Raw genomic sequence first — 12,974 nt, 5'->3', positions numbered from 1 at the left:
GTCAGGTGCTGAGCTGCTCACCTAGCCCCCCACCTCCATGACCTTCCAGCAGGGGATTGCAGCACCCTCCCCCCGCCAATGCAGGGGAGAGGGCTGAGTGTATCTCTGCCCCTGAGTCCAGGGCAGGCACTCTCTCTGCCCCACACATAGAATCTGGCCCTGCTGCAAAGTGCCCCCTAAGAACCAGCAACCTCCAGGACAGCAGGTTTGGCCCTCAGAGCAGGGACTCTGTCCCTCATGCTGCTTTTAGGCTCCCAGATGCTCTGGAAACAGGAGAGCTCTGAGTGTAACCCATAGCAGTTATATTCTATCTGGGGATGTAGCTCAGTGGTAGAGCGCATGCTTTGCATGTATGAGGCCCTGGGTTCAATCCCCAGCATCTCCAAGTTCTCTTTTCACCTGGCTGTTTTGCTCATGCCCAGCGGGGATGTGGCCCACCAGTCTCCCTGCACCAGTTTCAGTCCTGCTCAGGGAGGGGCAAGTGCCAATTGCATGGAAGGTCTGGGGGGGTTTCTGCTCCTAAGTCTCCTCGGTACTTTTAAGATTCCCACCTGCTGTGCTGTTTGGGTCAGTGGTGGATGAGAAGGGAGAATCCTCCAGCACTGGAGGGGAAGGTCCCATCTGCCCAGACTGAGGGGCAAGGAAACGGAGGAGCAGTCAGTGCTCAGAGAGGAGAGACGTCAGTGATTTACACCCACCTGGGGATGCTGTCCTTTTGAGGCGAGTGCAGCTGGCTTGGGATGGTGCTGACGATGGATAGAAAACAGGCTGGAGTTGATGACAGATGAGACCATAGAAGGGGAAGGGGAAGGGCAGCTCCACAGAAGGTCCTGGGTGCTCAGATGCCCTGGCCTGTCCTAGAGAGAGAAAAGACACAGCGGGACCCAGCCCCCCTACAGTCATCCCATGGATAAGAATCTGGTTGGGAGTGGGGTGAAGGTGCCCTCTTGACAAAAGGGAGCTGAAATCCCTCAGTGTCCTGGAATTTAAGCAATGCAAGCTTCAAACCCTGCACGGGTGGGGGCTGAGGGGCACCCGCAGAAAGTTGGGCTGGACAGGGATGTATAATTGTTGGTGGTGCCCAGAATGGGGCCAAGTCCTGCCCCCGCCTCCCCCCCACACACACCTGCCTAAGGCTCTGGGAGGGAGTTTGGGTGTGGGAGGGAGAGGGGCTGGGCTCTGGGAGAGAGTTTGGGTGCAGGGTCTGGGCTCGGGCAGGGGGTTGGCGATGCAGGAGAGGGTGAGAGGTGTGGCACTTACCTCAGGCATATCCCGAAAGTGACCCGCACCCCCCTCTGGCAGCAGCCCCTAGGTGTGGGTGGGTGGGGGGGGTCTCTGCGCACCGCTGCCCGCAGATGCCACCCCTGCAGCTCCCATTGCCACAGTTGGCAGAATCGGCGCTCGGGGCTGGGGCAGCTCATGAAGACCCCCACCCCCAGCCCAGGGACCACAGGGACATGCCAGCTGCTTCCGAGAGTGGCACGTCACACGGAGCAAGAGCGGGCAGGAAGCCGCCTTAGCCCCCTTGTGCGGCTGGTGATGGGGGTCCCAGGCCCTTTAAATTGCCCGGGGAGGCAGGCAGGACTGCGGGGGACACTCCCAAGGGCCTGACGTTGCTTTGCACAACGATAAATCTTGGAACAGGCCAGAAATGAAATGACGGCAGAACCTAAGGAATGAAAAGCCTCTGGATTCTTGTGTGTGCATTGACTCCGAACGGGAGCTGTAATTTGACTCGCTTTGTGGCTGTGGCCAGTAAAATATCAGGACAAAGTCGTCCCAGTGATTGTGACGCTGGGTTTGAGGAGGCTTTGGTCTTATTAAAATGTAATTTTAGCAAGTTACACTTGTGTTTTTAGAAGTGGCTTCCCCAAGCAATCCCAAGTTGTTCTTCCCACAGCTGGCTGATGGTGGGCAGCAGGGGATCTCCCCAATCTGTGGGGGAATCTCTCTGGGCCCCACTGTTAGTTCTCCATCCTTTCTCCCCCTAACCACGCACCCCTCCTCTCCCCATTATCAATGTGTTAGAGTGACCCCTCCCTCCCTTTATGGGATACAGACTCTCTGTGACAGAGATTGACTGGGGCTCCTCTCTGCATGGCCCCAGTGGGGAAGGAAAGAGACAGGGGGCTGGGGGAGAAGACAGGCAGAAGGAGTCAAATGGGGCTAGACCAGAATAGAGATTTTCTTCCTGTTAAAATGTACTGGAGTCTCGTCACTGAAAAGCCACGTCTTTAGTTAGGTTTGAACCAGCAGCCTTTCAATTACCAGGCAAAGGTGTGAAGCACAGAGACTGGTAACGGCCTACTTCCCAACGCTGTCTAAGAAGCACGTGCAGTGGGTGCAACTGGCTAGTGCAAAGGGGACTGCTGCTGGGGTTATGAGTTCAAACCTTACCTAGAGCCCTGGTTTCTATTATCCAGGTAGCTTCCTCAACTGCTCTGCCTAATTCACATGGAAAGTGCCATACTAGGTGTCAGGGTTCCCTCTGAACTCTAGGGCACTGGTCTCCAAAGTGGGGTGTATGCACCTCAGGGGGTGCACAAGACCATCCCTGGGGGTGCGCCGCTGGCATGGCTGCAGCTGCACTCCTGGACCTTTGATTCTTTGCTGGCGGCAGCTCATCTCTCTCCGGCAGCAGCTCTTCTCTCTCTCTCTCTTTTTTTTTTTTTGTGCTTCCCGAGAGCTGGCCCTGGGGCGCATGATCCAAAAAGTTTGGAGACCACTGCTCTAGGGTACAGATGTGGAGACCCACATGAAAGACCCCCTCAGCTTATTTCTACCAGCTTAGGTTAAAACTTCCCCAAGGCACAAAGTCTTTGTCCTTGGAGGGTATGCTGCCATCACCAAGTGATTTAACAAAGAATCAGGGAAAGGATCACTTGGAGTTCCTATTCCCCCAAAATATCCCCCCAAGCCCTATATCCCCTTTCCTGGGGAGGCTTGAGAATAATATCCTAACCAATTGGTTACAAAGTGATCACAGACCCAACCCCCTGGGTCTTAGGACAATAGAGAAATCAGATAGGTTCTTAAAAGAAGAATTTTATTTTTTTTTAAATGTAAAAATCACCTCTGTAAAATCAGGATGGAAAATAACTTTACAGAGTAACAAAAGATTCACAAACACAGCAGAACTTCCTCTCGGCTTAGTTTCAAAGTTACAAAAAACAGGAATAAACCTCCCTCCAGCAAAGGAAAAATTCAGAAGCAGAACAAAAGATAATCTAACATGCCTTGCCTGGCTTTTACTTACAATTTTTGTAATATGAGAGACTTTTAGGATGGTTTATAGGAGAAGGAGTTTTCTGACCTGATGCTTCCCTGCTTCCCAAGAGAACATACCAAACAAAGCCTCCCCTCCAAGATGTGAAAGTCTCTTCTTTCCCCAGTGGTCCTTTTGGTCAGGTGCCAACCAGGTTATTTGAGCTTCTTAACCCCTTACAGGTAAGGAGGAACTCTAGGCTACCCTTAGCTGTATGGTTATGACATTAGGGTAATGAGAGTAAGTTTTAAACTCTAAAATGTGGAAGTGGGTCCCTGCCTTGGGAACACCTCCTGTCCCATACTGCCATCATTTCTGGTAGATTGTTCGCTGGTAGGGAGAATTGATTTATTTGCTGCTGAGAAAACTGCCAGGACAGGTCTCTGGGCACCAGATCTCCCCGCTTCTTCCAGCACACCCCTGGCTCCTTTGCTGCCCCAGTCACTGCTGAAAGAGGGTCCTATATGCACTGAGGTTAAACTTTCCTAAGCCTTCTTAGCACAGTTGGCAGTGCATCAGTCTCATAATCTGAAGGTCCTGAGTTCAAGCCTCAGAGAGGGCAGTTATTTTTGCTCCCTGCTTCAGATTTTCTGAAGGAAATCAGGGAAAAGAGACTAAAGCTGAGTGGTTTCTAGACACCCTCCCATCCATCTAACGCACACACAGAGACTTTTCTAAGGCTTTAACTTTTCCTTCTCCTTTATGACTCTTTAATGCAGCTGGAAATACTGGTTCCCAGAAGCCCCTTTCCACAGAGCACATGATCGTAGTGCAAAGAGAAAGCTGGGGGCTGCCAGGTTGTTGTGGGCAAGTAGTGAAAGGGATCCACAAAAAATCCACTAGGGCCATTGCCCCCCATGCTCACCCCAAGCAGCTTTGACTCTTGATGCCTGTGATGCTCAGATTCCACCTCCTCAGCATCCTTGACCCCCACTGGAGGCGGGTTCCTGAGACCCCTGTTCATACTCCAGACCCCAGCCGGTGCAGCATCCCTGCCCAGCCACTCACCTTCTGCCCCAGGAGAACCAGCTGGTGGGCTGCATCCACGGGCAAACAGCTTATACCGCTCCCCTCAGAGCAGCAGCCGCAGCTGTTCACAGCTAATCCCCTTCTAAGGCTCGGGGGAAGGAGCTGGGGATCACTGTGTTTGAACACATTTCTCTCTAAAACTGATTTAAATTTAGAGCCCCTTCCCCCATTTCTGCTTTATGCCTCATTCCTGTACAGATGTGAACACAAAGAAACCTTTGGCGACCACTTGCAGCTACTTCCCTGAAGATTTTTTAATTCAATAATTGCTGACTCCTACCCCCATTAAGAACAGTGGATTTTATGCCCAAGCACTTGGCTAAAGGCAAAATGACGGGCTAAGGTTTGTTACCCCCATGGCCAGTGCTGGAATTCACTATATTACCCCAGCCCATCTTTAAAAAAGGGAAGAAGGAGGATCTGGGGAACTACAGGCCAGTCAACTTCACCTCAGTCCCTGGAAAAATCATGGAGCAGGTCCTCAAGGAATCCATTCTGAAGCACTTACATGAGATGAAAGTGATCAGGAACAGTCAGCATGGATTCACCAAGGGCAAGTCATGCCTGACTAATCTAATTGCCTTCTATGACGAGATAACTGGCTCTGTGGATGAGGGGAAAGCAGTGGACGTGTTGTTCCTTGACTTTAGCAAAGCTTTTGACACAGTCTCCCACAGTATTCTTGCCAGCAAGTTAAAGAAGTATGGGCTGGATGAATGCACTATAAGGTGGATAGAAAGTTGGCTAGATTGTCGGGCTCAAGGGGTAGTGATCAATGGCTCCATGTCTAGTTGGCAGCTGGTATCAAGTGGAGTGCCACAAGGGTTGGTTCTGGGGCTGGTTTTGTTCAATATCTTCATTAATGATCGGGAGGATGGTGTGGATTGCACCCTCAGCAAGTTTGCAGATGCCACTAAACTGGGAGGAGAGATAGATACCACTGGAGGACAGGGATAGGATACAGAGGGCCCTAGACAAATTAGAGGATTGGGCCAAAAGAAATCTGATGAGGTGCAACAAGGACAAGTGCAGAGTCCTGCACTTAGGACGGAAGAATCCCATGCACTGCTACAGACTAGGGACCGAACGGCTCGGCAGCAGTTCTGCAGAAAAGGACCTAGGGGTGACAGTGGACGAGAAGCTGGATATGAGTCAGCAGTGTGCCCTTGTTGACAAGAAGGCCAACAGCATTTTGGGGTGTATAAGTAGGGGCATTGCCAGCAGATCGAGGGACGTGATCGTTCCCCTCTATTCGACATTGGTGAGGCCTCATCTGGAGTACTGTGTCCAGTTTTGGGCCCCACACTACAAGAAGGATGTGGAAAAATTGGAGAGAGTCCAGCGAAGGGCAACAAAAATGATTAGGGATCTGGAACACATGACTTATGAGGAGAGGCCGAGGGAACTGGGATTGTTTAGTCTGCGGAAGAGAAGAATGAGGGGGGATTTGATAGCTGCTTTCAACTACCTGAAAGGGGGTTCCAGAGAGGATGGATCTAGACTGTTCTCAGTGGTAGCAAGGAGTAATGGTCTCCAGTTGCAGTGGGGGAGATTTAGGTTGGATATTAGGAAACACTTTTTCACTAGGAGGGTGGGGAAGCACTGGAATGCATTACCTAGGGAGGTGGTGGAATCTCCTTCCCTAGTTTTTAAGGTCAGGTTTGACAAAGCCCTGGCTGAGATGATTTAGTTGGGGATTGGTTCTGCTTTGAGCAGGGGGTTGGACTAGATGACCTCCTGAGGTCCCTTCCAACCCTGATATTCTATGATTCTAGGAGCAGGGAGGAGACAGAGCCAGGAGCCACTGAGGGTGGAAGGGAGTTAGGAGCATGTGGAGGGGGGGTGACGGGAGTTATTGAAGATGCATAGGGATACTGCAGGGGTTGGATAGTGCATTTTCTACATTCCCCAGCTGATAGAAAATAGCTGTAAAATTCCCTGGAAGTGTGTGTGTGTGTGTCTCATTCCACGCTCCCCAAACCAATGGCTAGTCTACTACAGGATAACAACCTGCTACTGCTGCAACTCCAAATGCTTCTGACTCAGCCTCTCATCCAGAATAATCTTTCTGCCCTTCTCTTTCCTCATCCAGACAGCCCCAGACTAGATTGTCTCAGAGACCAAAAAGGGCTGTTTGTCCTGTGACAAACCTACAGCCCTTAGTGGTCTAAGAAACCCAAGAAGAAGAGGAAAACCAGCAGGGTTCAAGGGTGACAGCTCTCTCAAAGGTCTGTGTGACCTGTGCTTGAGGACTGGTTGTTTCCAAGCCCATGTTTAACCATCCCCACTGCATTGTGAACCTGGGTTTACACATGTTTGACGCAGGTCTCACAGTTGTGTGACATGTCCACCACTGGTGGCGATCCCTCGATTTGAGGATGATCTCCAGCATGGATTTACATGTGGGTCCTGAGATGACACAGGAGTCCGAGCCTGGAACCACAGATCTGCCCACAGTAGGTACAGACATTTCCTGGTGGATCAGCTGCCTGCTGGGAGAAAGTTCTTCTTTTTCCTTCCTTTTCTCTCTCTTTTTCGCTTGGAGGGGAAGATGCTTCTCCTCGAAGCAGGCCACTTGCCTGCGGGAGGACGTGGCACCGTTGAGGTCAGTTGGTGGCTTGCTCCTCCCAGCTTGCGCTTAGGTGATCAGATAGCAAGTGTGAAAAATTAGGACAGTGAGTGGGTGGTAATAGGCGCCTCTATGAGACAAAGCCCCAAATATTGGGTCTGTCCCCATAAAATCGGGACATCCAGTCACCCTACTTGGGATGTCCATATCAGTTTTCTTGAGACACCCCTTCAGGGCATGGTAGATGCCTGCGCGTGTTTTCTTTGAATATGGGGCAGCTGATGCACCAGCAGCAACCACACGATCATGACAAGCAGGAGGTCTGGGGCCCAGCGGCAGGGAAAGTCTGAGACGACTGGAGATCCCAACTCGCTGCAGCCTTCACCCGCTTTTACAGCCGTTGTCGATCCAATGATCCTCTTCTGCCTGATCCACCGTTGAGGACTTGGGGGTGGGGGTTGTGTTACATACCCACACTGCACTACGCAGCCATTCTGATTTGAATCTGCCGCTTGACCTGCATCCCCACTGTGCAATGACCGGGACTGGGCTCAGTATCTGACCATCCTCCCTCGCTGTGTCCTAGGACCTGGGTCCTGAGCACCTGCTGACCCAAGTCGGACAGATTTGTGTCTGCACAGACTGGGGACTTGGGCTCAAACCATGCTTAGTGTGCAGAGTAGACCCACTCAAAAAGGCAGGCCAGGCCAGCCCCTACAGTCAGGCCCCTGCAGAGAGGGTTTTATTCCCTAGTTACCTGGGAAACCCATGGTCCCTTTGTGATGTCTAACTGACTGGGGAGCTTTTGCAGCCCAGCTGAACCACCCAGGGAGAAAGGGAGCAGGGAGAGCTGGGGGCTGCCGGCATCTTCTTGGGTTTTTAAAATGTAAGTGACACCTTGACAACGCTTTAGCCATAGATCTGGGCACTCTTCCCTGTGCAGGGAATCTGTGAAGATGGAGATTGGAAAAATGGATGGGGTGTGAATGGACACACACCTGGGCAGGGCACATGGTAAGGGCACATGGCATCTGTATGTGAGACAGGTTGAATGGGAAATGAAATGGCCCTTACTCATCGAAGCCTACACATGTTGAGACGCTGAAAGCAAAACTAGAGTTTGTTACTAGAAGAAATTCAGACCAAGGGGAAGGAGTTAACTATAAAGTAAAGGGTTACATGGAAAACAATGTACATGAAAACAATGCCTGGGAAGGGGAAGAAATCTGCTAACTTCTTCCTGTGAATTCAATTGTCTTTTCTTCCTTTTCACCTTTACAACAAAGACACCCAAGATGGAGGTGTGAAACCTTTCCCTTAGAGAATGACATTCAGTCACTTTCTTTTGCTTCTTCCCAGGTAGGAGACATGTATTTGTTTCAAAATGGTCTTTGCTGATGGACACTTTCATTGTTTTCTTTCCATCTATCTAGCCCTGCAGTTGGCCTTGCTAGCTGGTTAATAGCTAGTTGGCAGCTAGGACCTTCCTTACTTCTATTAATTAAAGGGCAAAAAACTTGGCTAATGCCTACTGAAGATTGCCTGGCGAGATGTTATTTCTTTTAGAACCTCAATGTCAGCAAAATTCAAACTTCTGAAAACCAGGAAATGCAGTTAAGGTTGTCCACATAACCTTAACTCTGCCTTTTTCCAGCAATGTCCTGATATGCCTTGTTAACAAATATTCATTTATTTTACCAGCACCACATTTGCTGAACTGTACAGGCTCTTTGCCACCATTAACAACCCTTCAAATAAAACCCCCAACATCAGCTGGGCCTGACCAGGAACAGACAACTAGATCAGGCCACAGGCTGGGCCTAGCCATGACAGAGACTGCAGAGCAAGCCACCCCACCTGCCACTGCAGAGAGACTGACCCCTCCTTACTCATCAACACTACCCCACCCAATTCCCAAAAACCTGGGAGAGGGAGCTCATTTTCCCTTGTGCTTCCCTTCCAGAGCTCCTCCAGTTACAGGCTCCCTTTGGCTGCTCCTCTGTGAGAACCAAAGAGTTCATTTAGATGGCAATTCAAGGTCGACTCGCTGATCTCCACCCTGATTTTCAGCAGTTCTGGCCCACTTTGCTTATTGAAAAAAATGACTCCAGATTCCCCTTTATACATTTTATTAAAATGAAAAAAAAAAAAAAAGCAAGAACACACATCAATAAGACTAAACTACTGTACACATGACTAAACTAACTATGGGGGCGAATGCACTGTTAGCATGTGAAGGTCAAAATCAGTAAATCAATGCGTTAACAATTCTATTGCATTGGACTCATGTTATCAATGAAGTCAAATGATCAGATTAATACAACGGGTCATCAACCCTTATAAATCCTAAAACAGGAAGCCAAGGAGGCAGCTGTCCAGTTACTGGAAACCTCAGAGAACTTTGGGGGGGAGGGATAGCTCAGTGGCTTGAGCATTGGCCTGCTAAACCCAGGGTTGTGAGCTCAATCCTTGAGGGGGCCATTGAGGGATCTGGGGGCAAAAATTGGAGATTGGTCCTGCTTTGAGCAGGGGGTTGGACTAGATGACCTCCTGAGGTCCCTTCCAACCCTGGTATTCTATGCTTCATCCACACTGAGCTTGTTAAATATTTCAGGACAGAAACCAAAGGATTGTTCATGTTTAAACTACAACCTCAAAGCCAATTAAAGCTTCCTCCTTTGACTGAACTGGTGCGTGGTTAATCCTTCTCTTTCCACCCCCAACACAGACACAGCCCTTCTTGAGGCTTTCATGAGCAGTCTAACAGTTCTCGCTACCGCTGACAGAAGGGCTGATGAGAAGGGGTTGGAAATCTCCAGCTCCTTCAGTCTCTGGACTTGTGTGGTAAGAGCTGCAGCTGTAGTCAAGGAACCAAGCAATGGGGTAGCTGGCCCAGCACTCCCCACTAATGGGTTTTATTAGGTAGAGAATACAGGCACACCCTGTCATTGATGTTGCGAGCTCCTTCCTGGGGGGGACCAGTCTCTCTTAGACACCCTGGTGACCTGAAAGGCAAAGGACTTCAGCCTTTCCCTTGGAGTCTGTGGATGATGATCCCAGTTTATCCCAATTCATGGTGTCTCCCCTGAGATCTTCCAGGTAAATCAGGTATGAACTATGCCTTGACTACAGACAACATGCCCAGCAGTTGCATGTCTGAGTGAGCGACTCGAGATTGTCGAAATAACAGGCTCGGTTGAAATGATTTAATCGAAGATTGTTAATCAGAGATTAGTACAGCACTATACAGAGTACAGACAATACCACCCTTTGTTCTCAGACTAAGAGCTGGATCGGTGTCTCTCCTGCATCTGCCCACTTTCCATCCCCACAGCGAAGTTCCCACATCGGTATCATTGTATAGGGTTTCAGACAAAGGAAACCTAGGTACCAAGAATATTCTCCCAGAAACATATGTTCTGGTGTCATTGCTCTACATTCTCAGTTTACCCGACTCATGGGAGAAGGCATGATGATTTACTGCTGAAAGGACTAACAATTCTTCAAGTTAATATCTCTCAGTGGGTCTGTCTTACCCCACAATCATTCTTCCATGTTGATTTCCCCAACAGAAAACACCTGCTGTAACAATAATCTCTCATTAGTGTCCCTAATCTATATATGACTATGTTAGCACTTTAAATATATGTTAAGGAGATGGTGTCCAAAAATATCAAGAGATTTACAGACATGAAGGCACCCTAGAGTTATTAAACGCAGCATAATTTAATGCTGAAAGGGGGTTCCAAAGAGGATGGATCTAGACTGTTCTCAGTGGTAGCTGATGACAGAACGAGGAGTAATGGTCTCAAGTTGCAGTGGGGGAGGTTTAGGTTGGATATTAGGAAACGCTTTTTCACTAGGAGGGTGGTGAAACACTGGAATGCGTTATCTGGGAGGGGTGGAATCTCCTTCCTTAGATATTTTTAAGGTCAGGCTTGACAAAGCCCTGGCTGGGATGATTTAGTTGGGGATTGGTCCTGCTTTGAGCAGGGGGGTGGACTAGATGACCTCCTGAGGTCCCTTCCAACCCTGATAGTCCATGATTCTATGATAATGAATAAATTCCTGAATAGGGTTGCACATTGGTCAAGAGCTGTGTTCTGGGCCTTAGAATTCAGACACACTCTTCATTGAAGATAAAGATTCTAAAGCATTGTTATTATCTATATCTATGAACCAAATCTATAGAAAGAAAGAACTTAAGGCATTATTTTCACTAACATGTACTAACACCAGGGAATGAGGCAGACTTTGGGCTACCAACAGTTTAACTCAGCAGTTTTCCTAAAATAGCTGTTCTTGCAAACCATATTCATTGTGGATGTGTGAAACCCAAAGATATATTCAGCAACAACAAAAAGGAAAGAAAGTAAAAGAAAAACAATGTGTGTTTTGAGTTGATTCCACAGCCTGGCCTGAGGATTAAATACCCTTCCTCTAAGAGCTACCCTCCTCCAAAGGAAAAGGAATCATAGAATATCAGGGTTGGAAGGGACCTCAGAAGGTCATCTAGTTCAACCCCCTGTTCAAAGCAGGACCAATCCCCAATTTTTGCCCCAGATCCCTAAATGGCCCCCTCAAGGACTGAACTCACAACCCTGAGTTTAGCAGGCGAATGCTCAAACCACTGAGCTATCCTTCCCCCCTCTGAATCTCAGCACCAAAAATAAAATGGGCTCCAGGAATTTTTAAAAGAGAAAATACCCACTGTGTGTTATTAATAAGTGGGTGTATCTCATGACACATCTCACGTCTTTCCTTTGCAAACAAGAAGGTGGCAATTCCATGATCCTTAAAATCTAACGAGGGAAAAGGTCACACACATTGTTTTCCTCTTTACAGACATTTACTTTAGCACTTATCCAAATGAATTCCATCTGAAAAACAAATAATTAAATTCTCTATGGAGTTTGTACTCTCAGATCCATTACTTCTCCCATTCCAAGCTTTGGAGTAAGGTTTGATGTCAGAACTCCTCTGTCCAAAGGGGATAAATTATCCAAAATAAACTTTTTAGCATTAACCACCATTGCCTATATTAGTAACAAAAAGGAAAAAAACAACAACATATAATTCAGTTTTCCAGTATAATTCAGGCTATCACATCATTAGTTGGGGATTGGTCCTGCTTTGAGCAGGGGGTTGGACTTGATGATCTCCTGAGGTCCCTTCCAACCCTAATCTTCTATGATTCTATGATATGTGTTAGTTTCCTTTGAAATCCCAGTTGAGACCAAGTGAGCCTTACAGTTTACCCCAATATAGATTCATTCCACTTCTGATAGTTCATTTATCTCTGGGTCTTCTGCCATAAATGTTGGTAGAAAGGGTTTCCTAGGAGGGCAGGTTTGCAATTACAGCCTGTACTTTTTTTCACACTTTGTAATCTTCCAAAATAGCAGGAGGTGGAGGAGAAGAGGTCAAAATGGATAAGACATAGGAGCAAAATTAAGAGACAAAAGCATAGAATCAGGACACAAGATTTGTAAATGTTGCAGTCTGAATTCTGTGCCTGACCCATTCATTCCTTCATTGGTTATCATCCCTTCCACAGCACAAAAGTCCTTGTTGTCCGACCAGGCAGCCAGACTGGGATCCATGGGGAAGGAACGTCCTCTGAAGGCATCAACCATTTCTCACTTTGCCTCATGGAACTTTGGATCTCAATGGTAGAGGACAATTGTTCCCAATCTAACCCTGGCATCCTTTGGGGCTGTAATCAGTGCCACTGTACTAGGCAGTTTTCAGAGTAGCAGCCGTGGTGTTCCAAAAACAGTTTGACCTGGGTCATAGTGCACCCCAGCTTCTTCTCTGTGGTGAAAATGAACAAGTGCGTGCCTGTTATTTCTACCTGAGTTCTTGCAAATCCTTTGCCTTGGTCAGGGTAAATTTACACTTCTCCGTGGTAGAATCCTTTACCAGACCACCCAAAATCTGGGTAATTGTAGTGAAGAATGGCCTCTCAAACATGCCCAGTTTATTTCTTCAAGATGGTGTCATTGATCTAAATTAGGAACCAGATTACAGCCCTGTATCCGAGTCTCACTGAGTTACCAGAGATGGGGTTTCTATGAGAAAAAAGTTATTTTTCTGCGGCTGTCTCACATT

General features: G+C 48.2%; 2 non-coding genes across 2 annotated transcripts; both read left to right on the top strand.

Moving 5' to 3' along the window:
• The first annotated feature begins 313 nt into the window (after positions 1-313).
• TRNAA-UGC (transfer RNA alanine (anticodon UGC)) lies at positions 314-385 on the top strand. The gene has a single exon. It is a non-coding gene; the product is annotated as a tRNA-Ala (tRNA).
• A 3,369-nt stretch (positions 386-3,754) lies between these two features.
• On the top strand, positions 3,755-3,827 carry TRNAM-CAU (transfer RNA methionine (anticodon CAU)). The gene has a single exon. It is a non-coding gene; the product is annotated as a tRNA-Met (tRNA).
• Positions 3,828-12,974: the final 9,147 nt, after the last annotated feature.

This window comes from Lepidochelys kempii, chromosome 28 (genome assembly GCF_965140285.1).
Source record: "Lepidochelys kempii isolate rLepKem1 chromosome 28, rLepKem1.hap1, whole genome shotgun sequence".
Lineage (NCBI taxonomy): Eukaryota > Metazoa > Chordata > Testudines > Cheloniidae > Lepidochelys > Lepidochelys kempii.
The sequence above is the reverse complement of the archived record's forward strand: the minus strand, read 5'-3'. Positions and strand labels throughout refer to the sequence as shown.